The 11895-nt window shown below is 33.4% G+C and overlaps 1 non-coding gene across 1 annotated transcript; it reads right to left on the bottom strand.

Annotated features, from left to right (window-relative positions):
* Window positions 1-11227: 11227 nt before the first annotated feature.
* LOC139873906 (small nucleolar RNA R71) lies at window positions 11228-11334 on the bottom strand. The gene has a single exon (XR_011767616.1). It is a non-coding gene; the product is annotated as a small nucleolar RNA R71 (small nucleolar RNA).
* Window positions 11335-11895: the final 561 nt, after the last annotated feature.

An 11895-nucleotide genomic window follows, 5' to 3' on the forward strand; every position in this document is an offset into this window, starting at 1 on the left:
AAAATTTGTCATTTTTAAGCGCAGTTTTAAAAGCAAAGAGTTTTGGATTTTTTAATGTTTTTGGCATACTTTAATTCAATAAGATTAAAAATAATGATAATAAAAGTTCTCGTCCCTTCCTTGGGTAGAGCAATTTCGGTTCAACGACCTAGTCTTCAACTCACGACGAATTTTAAAAATCATATTTTTAACTTAACGAAATAAAGTACATTTTTGTTTTTAAATTCACACCAAACTTAAATTTAAAATGCATAAAATTAAAATTCATATTAATAATAATTAAAAATTCACACCTAACTTAAATTATATTTTTGTTTTTATACATACAAACTTATATTAAAAATATTAATTTTTCAAATATTTACAAACTTAAATATATATTGATTTTAAAAAGCTCACAATATTAATTTAATTTTTAAATATTAATTTTAAAAACATGGTAAAAATAAAATTAAAAATCTTTTTGGTCTTTTATCCCACTTTAATCAATAAAATATTATCAAAAATATACGCCCCTCTTTTCGGTAAAATAATTTCGGCTATATTACCTAGTTTTACTCCTGACGAATTTCTGAAATATTTTGAGTTGATTGATTAAAGATATTTATACCTTAAGAATAAACAGTAAATTTCACAGTGATGTAATAAATTTTTGTATGATATCAATAATTTCGGTGGCAAAACCTAATTTTATTGAATATCAATTTAATACTTTATAGCGAACGATTTAGCGTTTATTATCAAAAGGTTAAAAATAATAAAAATAAAAATAAAAACTGAACAAACTTACCTGTGAAATATAATTCTCAGTGACCTGCTTTAGCCCACTCATAAGATAGTCGGACTAATTAGTTTTCCATGGCTACATAGGCGTAACCTCGAGCATTCAACGTTTTTTCTTCGAAACATATGAACGGTCCATCTCTGCTTAAAGTAACGAATTTGGTATTGGAATATGTCTGATTCGTCGAACATTTTCCTTCGTGTGACCATTTTCCGCATTTGTGACATATTTCAAGGTGTCATGCTCTTCTTTTCGCTGCGGATTTTGATTTTCCTTTACCAAATTGTAACTTATTATTTTCGTTCCTGGATTCTTTTCTTACTCCGTCCAATTTACCTCTGATTAATGATACCAATTCACTTGGAAGGGTGTCATTATTACGTTTAGTGATAAAAGCGTGTAGCATTAGACCATGGTTTAGTTCACAGGAAGTCTTCATCTCGTAAAACCTAAATAAAAATAAAAATTCAGAATGGGAGGAGAAGACTAGTTCTTTAGGGTCTGCTAGGGAAAGACCATTCGGATTCCATTCTCGAGAACTACACGAAAACAGAAAATCTAACTCTAACAGAAATACATATTACCCTAAAAAGACTTGATTTTCCCCACACTTAGTTAGCTGTGGTGTCGAAATTGTGATTAACTTCGTTGTCAAGTTTCATTGGACTATCTATGTAATGTTTAACTCTGTGACCATTAACCTTAAATTCAATCCCATTTGAATTTATTAATTCTACTGTTCTGTACGGAAAAACTCTTTTGACTATGAATGGTCTAGACCATCTTGATTTCAATTTTCCAGGAAATAGCTTGAATCGTGAATTGAAAAGAAGAACTTTGTCTCCTTCCTTAAATTCTTTTGAACTTCTGATTCTTTTATCATGCCATTTCTTCGTTCTTTCCTTATAGATTAACGAATTTTCGTATGCTTCTTGTCTTAATTCTTCTAATTCGTTTAGTTGACTTAAACGTAGACGTTCAGCTTCATGTAAATCAAGATTACATGTCTTCAAAGCCCAAAATGCTTTGTGTTCAACTTCTACTGGAAGATGACATGCTTTTCCGTAAACGAGTTTAAAAGGTGTGGTTCCAATTGGAGTTTTGTAGGCTGTTCTAAAAGCCCAGAGTGCATCCTCCAATTTCATGGACCATTCCTTCAGATTTGATCCTACGGTTTTCTCTAGAATACGTTTTAAAGCTCGGTTGGTATTTTCAACTTGTCCACTTGTTTGTGGATGATAAGCGGTTGAGATTTTATGAGTTACTCCATATCTTTTGAGAACTTTCTTAAGTTGATTATTACAAAAATGAGTACCCCGATCACTTATTAAAGCTTTCGGTGTTCCAAACCTAGCAAAAAGACGTTTTAAAAAGTTGACTACAACTCGTGCATCGTTAGTTGGGAGAGCTTGTGCTTCCGCCCATTTAGATATATAATCAATGGCAACGAGAATTTAGAGATTATTATGAGATTTTGGAAATGGACCCATAAAGTCAATACCCCAAATGTCAAATACTTCACATACTTGAATGACATTTTGTGGCATTTCATCACGTTGACTTATTTTTCCGGCCCTTTGACAAGCATCACAGGATTTGCAAAGAATGTGTGCGTCTTTAAAAATTGTAGGCCAATAGAATCCAGCATCGTAAACTTTTCTTGCTGTGAGTTGAGGCCCATAATGCCCTCCTGTTGGTCCTGTGTGACAATGGTTTAAGATTTGACTAGCTTCATCCCCGAATACACATCGGCGTATTATTCCATCAGGACAACTTTTAAACAAATGTGGATCTTCCCAGAAATAGTGTTTTATATCACTAAAGAATTTCCTTCGTTTTTGGTACGACAATCCTTTTTCAAGGAATCCACATACTAAGTAGTTTTCATAGTCTGCAAACCATGGAATTTCATTATAATCTATCTTCAATAGATATTCATCAGGAAAGTTGTCTTGTATGGCCAATTCATTCAGAACTTCTAATTCGGGATTTTCAAGACGAGAAAGATGATCAGCGGCGAGATTTTCTGCTCCCTTTTTATCTCGAATTTCAATATCGAACTCTTGTAAGAGTAAGATCCAGTAGATTAATCATGGTTTAGCATCTTGTTTCGAAAATAGGTATCTAAGAGCAGAATGGTCGGTATAGACCACCGTTTTAGCTAGAACGAGATATGAACGAAATTTGTCAAAAGCAAAGACAATAGCAAGGAGTTCTTTTTCAGTAGTTGTATAATTCGTTTATGCTCTGTGTAACGTCTTACTAGCATAATAAATAGGTTGAAATCGTTTTTCAATCTTTTGTCCTAAAACGGCTCCCATTGCAAAATCACTTGCATCGCACATTAGTACAAACGGTAGATTCCAATTTAGAGTTATCATGATCGGCGCATTAGTAAGTTTTTCTTTAAGTATATTAAAAGATTTGATGCATTCATCTGAAAAGATGAATGGAGCATCCTTTTCTAGGAGTTTATTCATAGGAGTGGCAATTTTAGAAAAATCTTTTATGAAACGTCGGTAAAAACCGGCATGCCCTAGAAAACTCCCAACTCCTCTAACATTGGTGGGATGTGGAAGTTTAGCAATTACATCTACTTTAGCTCTATCCACTTTAATTCCTTCCTTTGAAATTTTATGTCCAAGAACGATGCCTTCTTTAACCATGAAATGGCATTTCTCCCAATTAAGTACTAGATTTGATTGTTCGCATCTAATAAGCATTCGTTCAAGATTAACTAGACATGTTTCAAAAGTATCACCGAAGACTGAAAAGTCATCCATGAAAACTTCCATGCATTCTTCTATCATGTCGTGAAAAATCGCCATCATGCACCTTTGAAAGGTTGCAGGGGCGTTGCAAAGTCCAAATGGCATGCGTTTGTAAGCAAAAGTACCATAAGGGCACGTGAATGTGGTTTTCTCTTGGTCCTCGGGTGCTATTGGAATTTGAAAGTATCCGGAAAAACCATCAAGAAAATAATAGTAACTGTTTCCGGCTAATCTTTCCAACATTTGATCAATAAAAGGTAAGGGAAAGTGATCTTTTCTGGTGGCGTCATTTAATTTTCTATAATCAATACAAATACGCCATCCTGTTATAGTCCTAGTAGGAATAAGCTCATTTTTCTCATTTGTGATGACAGTCATGCCACCCTTCTTAGGCACGCATTGAACTGGGCTTACCCATGGACTATCAGATACTGGATAAATTAAACCTGCATCAAGCAGTTTAATAATTTCTTTCTTAATAACATCTTTCATATTAGGATTTAGTCTTCGTTGGCATTGCACATACGTTTTATGACCTTCTTCCATAAGGATTTTATGTGTGCAATACGAAGGACTTATTCCTTTAATATCATGAATTTTCCATGCAATGGCTGGTTTATGAGCTTTTAGCACAGAAATGAGTTTAGATTTTTTATTTTCAGTAAGAGATGACGATATTATTACAGGTAATTCAGATTCACCATGTAAATAAGCATATTCCAAATGGTTTGGAAGTGGCTTTAATTCTAATGTCGGTGGTTCTTCTATCGATGATTTGTATCGATATCTGTCTTCCTTTTTTAGCATTTGAATTTCTTCTGTTGTTGGTTCATATCCATTAGCCATAAGTGTAGCTAACATTTCAGTTCCATTAATTGGATCAGTACCTTCTCCTAAAGAACATTCTCCGGTTCCTTGTAATTCTGGAAATTCTTCTAACAATTATGCATGTGATTCTATAGTTTGAATATAATAACATATATCATCTGCAGATTGCGGTTGTTGCATAGCTCTATCCATAGAAATGGTAACACTCTCGTCCTCTATACTTAGGGTCAGCTTTTTACCGAACACGTCTATTGTTGCTTTAGCCGTGTTTAAGAATGGTCTTCCTAATATGAGAGGAACTCGAGAATCTTCTTCCATGTCCAGAATAACAAAATCTACTGAAAATACTAAAGTACCAACTTTAACTAGCATATTCTCCATTATCCCTCTAGGATATTTTACTGATCGATCGGCTAGTTGTATGCTTATTCGTGTTGGTTTCAATTCTCCAAGGTCTAGTTTAGTGTATAGTGAATACGGCATTAGATTTATACTAGCACCTAAGTCTGCCAATGCTTCTATTGAACTAAGACTACCCAGAAAACATGAAATTGTAAAACTTCCTGGATCAGATAGTTTTTCTGGCATCTTATTCAACAGTACTGCAGAACAAATAGCATTCATTGTAACAGCTGAGAGTTCTTCCATTTTCTTTCTATTTGTGATTAGATCTTTCAAGAATTTAGCATATCTAGGCATTCCTGAAATCACATCAATGAAAGGAAGATTGACATTTATCTATTTAAACATATCCAAGAATTTGGATTGCTCGGCTTCAAGTTCCTCTTTTCTCATTTTACTCGGGTAAGGAAGTGGTGGTTGGTATGGTTTAACATAAGGTTTAGCCTTAACTGTGTTATCTTCATTAACCTTCTCAACTACCGGTTATGTTTACTTATCTTGATCAGATTGTGGTTCTTGTGGAGTAGGAATAGAGTCATTAGAAATTACTGGTATTTCAGGTGGTTTAAGTGTAATACCACTTCTTGTGGTAATGGCTTTAGCTGTTTCATTTCGGGGGTTAGCATTAGTATCACTAGGTAAACTTCCCAGTTTTCTTTCACCTATCAACCTTGCTAGGTTGCTCACTTCTTGTTCCAGATTTTGAATAGAAGCTTGTTGATTTCTAAATGCTTGAGCATTTTGTTCATTGGTTTGTTTCTGAGATGTGAAAAACTGCGTTTGAGATTCAACTAGCTTCGACATCATGTCTTCTAAATTTGGCTTTTTATCATCGGTTTGTGGTGGTTTGTTTTGAAAATTAGGTCTTTGCTGATTGTAAGTATTATTGGATACTTGTTGATTACTAGGACCTTGTTGGTTGTTGTATGGAACATTTCGGTTATAATTCTGGTTTTGATTGTAGAATGGTCTTGGCGGTTGATAATTATTCTGATAATTATTTCCAGGCCTTTGGTTTATATATGAAACATTCTCTCTTTGTTCCATTGTTAGTTCAATACTGAGACAATCTTTTGTCAAATGTGGTCCTCCACATTGCTCACAACTAATTCGTATTGAGTGAATATCTTTAGTCATCTTTTCCATTCGCCTCTCGACAGCATCTATCTTTGCGGAAATGGAATCTAAGTCATGGCTAGAATCGGCTCTAGCTGCTTTAGATGATCTAACGATATCTTTTTCTTGGTGCCACTCATGTGAGTGGGAAGCAGTGTTATCAATAATTTTGTAAGCGTCAGTTGCGGTTTTCTTCATAATGGAACCACCAGCTGCTATATCGATGTCTTTTCGTGTAGTGATGTCGCATCCTTGGTAGAATATTTGTACTATTTGACAGGTGTCTAAACCATGTTGCGGACATCCTCTTAATAACTTTCCAAATCTGGTCCACGCTTCATATAGAGTTTCGTTTCGCTTTTGTGTGAACGTAACAATTTCTCCTTGAAGTCTCACGGCTTTAGATGCCGAAAAGAATTGTTTAAGAAATTTTTCAACAAAAACGTCCCATGTATCAATCGCCCCTTCAGGTAACGATTCCAACCAATCTTTGGCTTCTCCCTTTAAAGTCCAGGGAAATAACATGAGATATATATGTTCATCTTCCACTTCTCTTATTTTAAATAGAGTACAGATCCTATTAAAGGTACGAAGATGTTCATTTGGATCTTCCTTTGGCGCACCACTAAATTGGCATTGATTAGTCACCATGTGTAAAATTTGTCCTTTGATTTCATAATCTGGCCCATTAATGTCAGGTTGAGTAATTACGTGACCTTGGCCAGTGCGTTTAGCTCGCATTCGGTCTTCCATACTTAGAGGTTCCAGATTCTCCATTATTGAATTTGTTGAATCTGAATCACTAGAGGATTTTGATTTAATGGTTCGTTCCTCAACAATCTCTGTTTGAATGATTGGTGGTTCCAGAGGAAAGATTAATGGTTCAGGATCTCTGAATCGTCCCTGAATATTCTCCGGATTCTCAATTGTGAGGTCGGGTTCAAAAAATGGATTATCGGAAATTTGAATTGGAGTACTTGGTCGACTGGATGACGATTCTAAAGAAAAATCAACGGCGACAATATTTGCTAGATGTCTTGATCGAGTTACAGGTGGTGAATGTACAAAAGGTGGTGAACGTTTTGCTCGGTGCATTCACTGAATATCCTATTAGTTATAAAATATAAAAATTATATAAGTTATCAAATTAATAGACTTTTCTGCTTTTGCCCGCGTTTCGAATAGCCAATAGATGCAGCAGGGAGCCAGAACCCTTTAAATCGGAAGCTCACAACTCAGCCACTAACAAATCCAACTATTACTACGAAGCAGAAAATTCGGATGTCTACCAATTTAACCGCTTAAAATAATTTTTCGTTGAAATTTAAAGAAATTTAGAGAAGAAATAGAAAATTCTATGTCCTAAAAACTAGAATGTCGAGAAATAAGAAAGAAAAAGAGCGCGTCGGAAAACGTCGAAAAATAAAAGGTCGAAAAATAATAGGCGTTGAAAAATAAAAATAAGAAAGTAGCGCGTCGAAACTTAAAAAGGAACTAAAAAACTAAGAATTAAAAGTTGCGTCTAAAAATATTAAAGCTTAAAAGAAAAACTATATCCCAATGGCAATAACTTAAAAAGGTACTAAAATATATAAAACGGCGTCGTAAAATTCTAAAGCACCTAAATCTTAGTCTAAAGAAAAAGCACTTAAGGGATTTTACGGCAAAGCCTAAAAATCTAGAAATAAAAATAACTATGGCAAATACTATGACTTAAAACTAAATACGAGCGAAAAATACAAATATTACGCTAAAAACAAATAAAAAGATACAAAATATAAAAATAAACTTAAGGTTGCAAAAAGTACAATTTTATAAAAATACTATTTTTATATTATTTATTTTATAAAAGTATTAATTTTTATATAATTTATAAAACTAAATTAAAACTAAAAATACAAATTAATTAAATAACACTAAAACTAAATATTAAAATATGTAAAACCTAATTAGGGTTTTAAATTAATTATAATTAATAATAATACCGTAATGATTGCTGTTTTAAGGTCAAACTGGGCGTGTCAGAGACCCTCATGCGATCGCATGAAAATTTGCCTTCGGGCTCATGCGATCACATGGGCTAGGGTTTCGGGCCAGAGAGTGGGCTGCTACAGTACCGGGCCTCGAGTTTTTATTATTTTTTTTTCTGTTTTAATTTATATACAATAAATATATAACTTAAATACAAATTAAATTTTAAAAACTAAAAAAAATACTTTTTAACTTGATATATATTTAACAACTCTTAAAAACAATTATATAAAAAAATTTTATATTTTCTTTTTATAATTTTGTATTTTTATTTAAAACGTATATTTTTTTATATAAAGAACTTAATAATTAAAAAAACTTTTTTTTATATATAGCGTTTCGCTTTCGGCGTTTGACTGTCCCCGGTAGCGGCGCCAAAAATACTTGATGTGTGCGAGGTGGTGTATAAAATAGTTATAATTTTTACAAGGAAATACTATTAAATACGATACAATTTTACATAAGATATTTATTTATTTATAGAATGGATATACCTAAACTTTGCTACAACACTTATAGGCAGTGTACCTAATCGTACAGTAGTGTAGTTTTTAGTAAGTCCGGTTCGTTCCACAGGGAAAATTAAACAAGCTTAACGTTATATTAGTTTTAATCTTATAAAAATACAAATATATATATAAGTAATATTATTATTATAAAATGGGGGTTTTTACCATTTAATGACCGGTTTGTCGATTTTAAAACTTTAGTCGCAGTTAAAACCTAATGTAAAATATTAAAAATAAATATAACTTAATTTAAAGCGTAAAGTAAATAACAATAATGATATTGCGATAAATAAAAGTGCCATAAAATTGCGATAATTAAAAAGTACGATAATTAAAAGTGCAATTAAATACAATGACAATAAATAAAAGTGCAATAATTAAAAGTGCAATTAAATATGAAATAAAAGAATTATGCTTATTTAAACTTCCATAATCATGATGTTTGACGTGTTGATTTTTAGTTTATTCTCATGGGTTAATTGTTCTTTGTCCAGGATTATTCAATATGTCCGTCTGGTTTTTGTCCATAACAGTCCATCAGTCATAAATATAAAGTGCGAGTGTCCTCGTCAAATTATCCTTATATTCGAAGTCAAATATTCCAACTAATTGGGGACTTAAACTGTAACAAGGTCTTAATACTTTGTTTAATAATTACACCAGGATATCGACTGCGTGTAACCCAAGGTTTTAATACTTTGTTAACAATTACGCCAAGTGTCCTTGTACATAATTTCACCCCTGTTTTAATAATTCCACAGACTATTAATCCATTTCCGTGTCCGGTTAAATGAACGATTATTCGTACATATAAATATCCCGCTCATCGTGTCCGATCGAGTGTATATGGTTATTTATAGGTACGTCCAATTGTAAATCTTTATATTAAATTAACAAACTATCATTTAATTAAACAAATATAAAGTCCATTAATAGCCCATAGTCTAATTTCCACAAGTGTCGTTCTTTTGTCCAAACCCCAATTATGGTACAAAGCCCAATTACCTAATTTTAGTATTTAGCCCAACATCACGATTACTTCGGAATTAAATAAGCATAATAATAACTTAGCTACGAGACATTAATTTAAAAATAACAATAACCAATACTTACAGTGATTAAAAATAGCGTTGCGTTACACGGACAGAATTTTGACTTACACCCTTACAGCATTCGCTAACATACCCTTATTATTAGAATTTAAAATTAAAATTAAAATTAAAATTAAAATATAAATATATATACGTGAGTGAGATAGAGAGATGGATGGATCAAGGTTAATATTTCGTCCGACAAACTGCCTTTTTATAGCAATGTGGCCTGGATTTCGGGGCCATGCGATCGCATAGATTTTGTGCCTCCAGGCCATGCGATCGCATGGTGGTAGGTATCAGCTCACCCTTCTTTGTTTTCTTGTTTGCCGACGTTTATAATATATAATATAATATATAAATAATTTATATAATTATTTAAATATTATATTATATTCTTGTGCATAGTTGACTCGTAATTTTTAGTCCGTTGCGTCGAGCGTTGAGAGTTGACTTTGGTCCCGGTTCCGGATTTTTGAACGTCCTTGCGTACAATTTAATATCTTGTATTTTGCGTTTCGTGTCTTGTACTCTTGTAATTTTGAGACGTTTCTCATCAATAATTGGAACCACTTTGATTGTACTTTGTACTTTTGAGCTTTTTGGTCGTTTGCGTCTTCAATTCGTCGAATCTGTCTTTTGTCTTCACCTTTTATTATTTAAACGAATATTACTTGTAAATAAAACAATTGCAACTAAAAGCTTGTCTTTCTTGAGGGATAATGCTATGAAATATATGTTTGTTTTTAGCATTATCATTAGGACTTAGAATTTTTTCTATTTCTTCTCTAAAATTTCAAAACAAAAAATTATTTTAAGCGGTTAAATTGATAGACATCCAAAATTTTCTGGTTCGTAGTAATAGTTGGATTTGTTAGTGGCGAGTTGTGGGATTTCGATTTAAAGGGTCCTGGCTACCTGCTGCATCTATTGGCTATTTGAAACGTGGGCAAAATCAGAAAAGTCTATTAATTTGATAGCTTATATAATTTTTATCTTTATAACTAATAGGATATTCAGTGAATGCGCCGAGCAAAACGTTCACCACCTTTCATACGTTCACCACCTGTAACTCGATCCAGACATCTAGCTAATATTGCCGCTGTTGATTTTTCTTTAGAATCATCATCTAGTCAAACAAGTACTCCAATTCAAATTTTCGATAATCCAGTTTTTGAACCCGACTTCAAAATTGAAAACCCGGAGGATATTCAAGGACAATTCCAAGATCCAGAACCACTAATCATTCCTTCTGAACTACAAACCGTTAAATCAGAATCCTCTGGTAATTCGTATTCAACAAATTCAATTATGGAAGTAACTGAACCTTTAAGTATGGAAGATCGAATGAGAGCCACAAGCACGGGCCAAGGTCATGCCATTATTAAGCCAGACATTAATGCGCCAGATTATGAAATCAAAGGACAAATCCTACACATGGTAACTAATCAATGCCAATATAGTGGTACGCCAAAAGAAGATCCAAACGAACATCTTCGAACCTTTAATAGGATCTGTACTCTATTCAAAATCAGAGAAGTTAAGGATGAACAGATCTATCTCATGTTATTTCCCTGGACTTTAAAGGGAGAAGCCAAAGATTGGTTAGAATCGTTACCTGAACGGGTGATTGATACATGGGATGTCTTAGTTGAAAATTTTCTTAAACAATTCTTTCCGGCATCTAAAGCCGTGAGACTTCAAGGAGAAATAGTTACGTTCACACAAAAGTCAAATGAAACATTATATGAAGCGTGGAAAAGATTTGGAAAGTTGTTGAGAGGATGTCCGCAGCACGGTTTAGACACTTATCAAATAGTGCAAATATTCTACCAAGGTGTCAACGTTGCTACACGAAAAGACATCGACATAACAGCTGGTGGTTCCATTATGAAGAAAACCGCAACTGAAGCTTACAAAATTATTGATAACACAGCATCCCACTCACATGAGTGGCATCAAGAAAAAGATATTTTTCGATCATCTAAAGCGGCTAGAGCCGATTCTAGCCGTGACTTTGATTCCGTTTCCGCAAAGATAGATGCTTTCGAGAGACGAATGGAAAAGATGAATAAAGATATTCACGCAATACGAATCAGTTGTGAGCAATACGGTGGACCACACTTAACGAAAGAGTGTCACATCGAACAAACGATGGAACAACGAGAGAATGTTTCCTACATGAACCAAAGGCCGGGAAACAATTATCAAAATAATTATCAACCGCCAAGGCCAAACTTCAATCGAAATCAAAACATTCTTTACAATCCAAATGGACCCAATAATAACTCGTATAACCAACAAGGTCTGAATAACCAACCAATTCAAAACAACACTTTCAATCAACAAAGACCTAGCTTGTA

This window comes from Rutidosis leptorrhynchoides, chromosome 10 (assembly GCF_046630445.1).
Source record: "Rutidosis leptorrhynchoides isolate AG116_Rl617_1_P2 chromosome 10, CSIRO_AGI_Rlap_v1, whole genome shotgun sequence".
In the NCBI taxonomy this organism is placed as follows: Eukaryota; Viridiplantae; Streptophyta; class Magnoliopsida; order Asterales; family Asteraceae; genus Rutidosis; species Rutidosis leptorrhynchoides.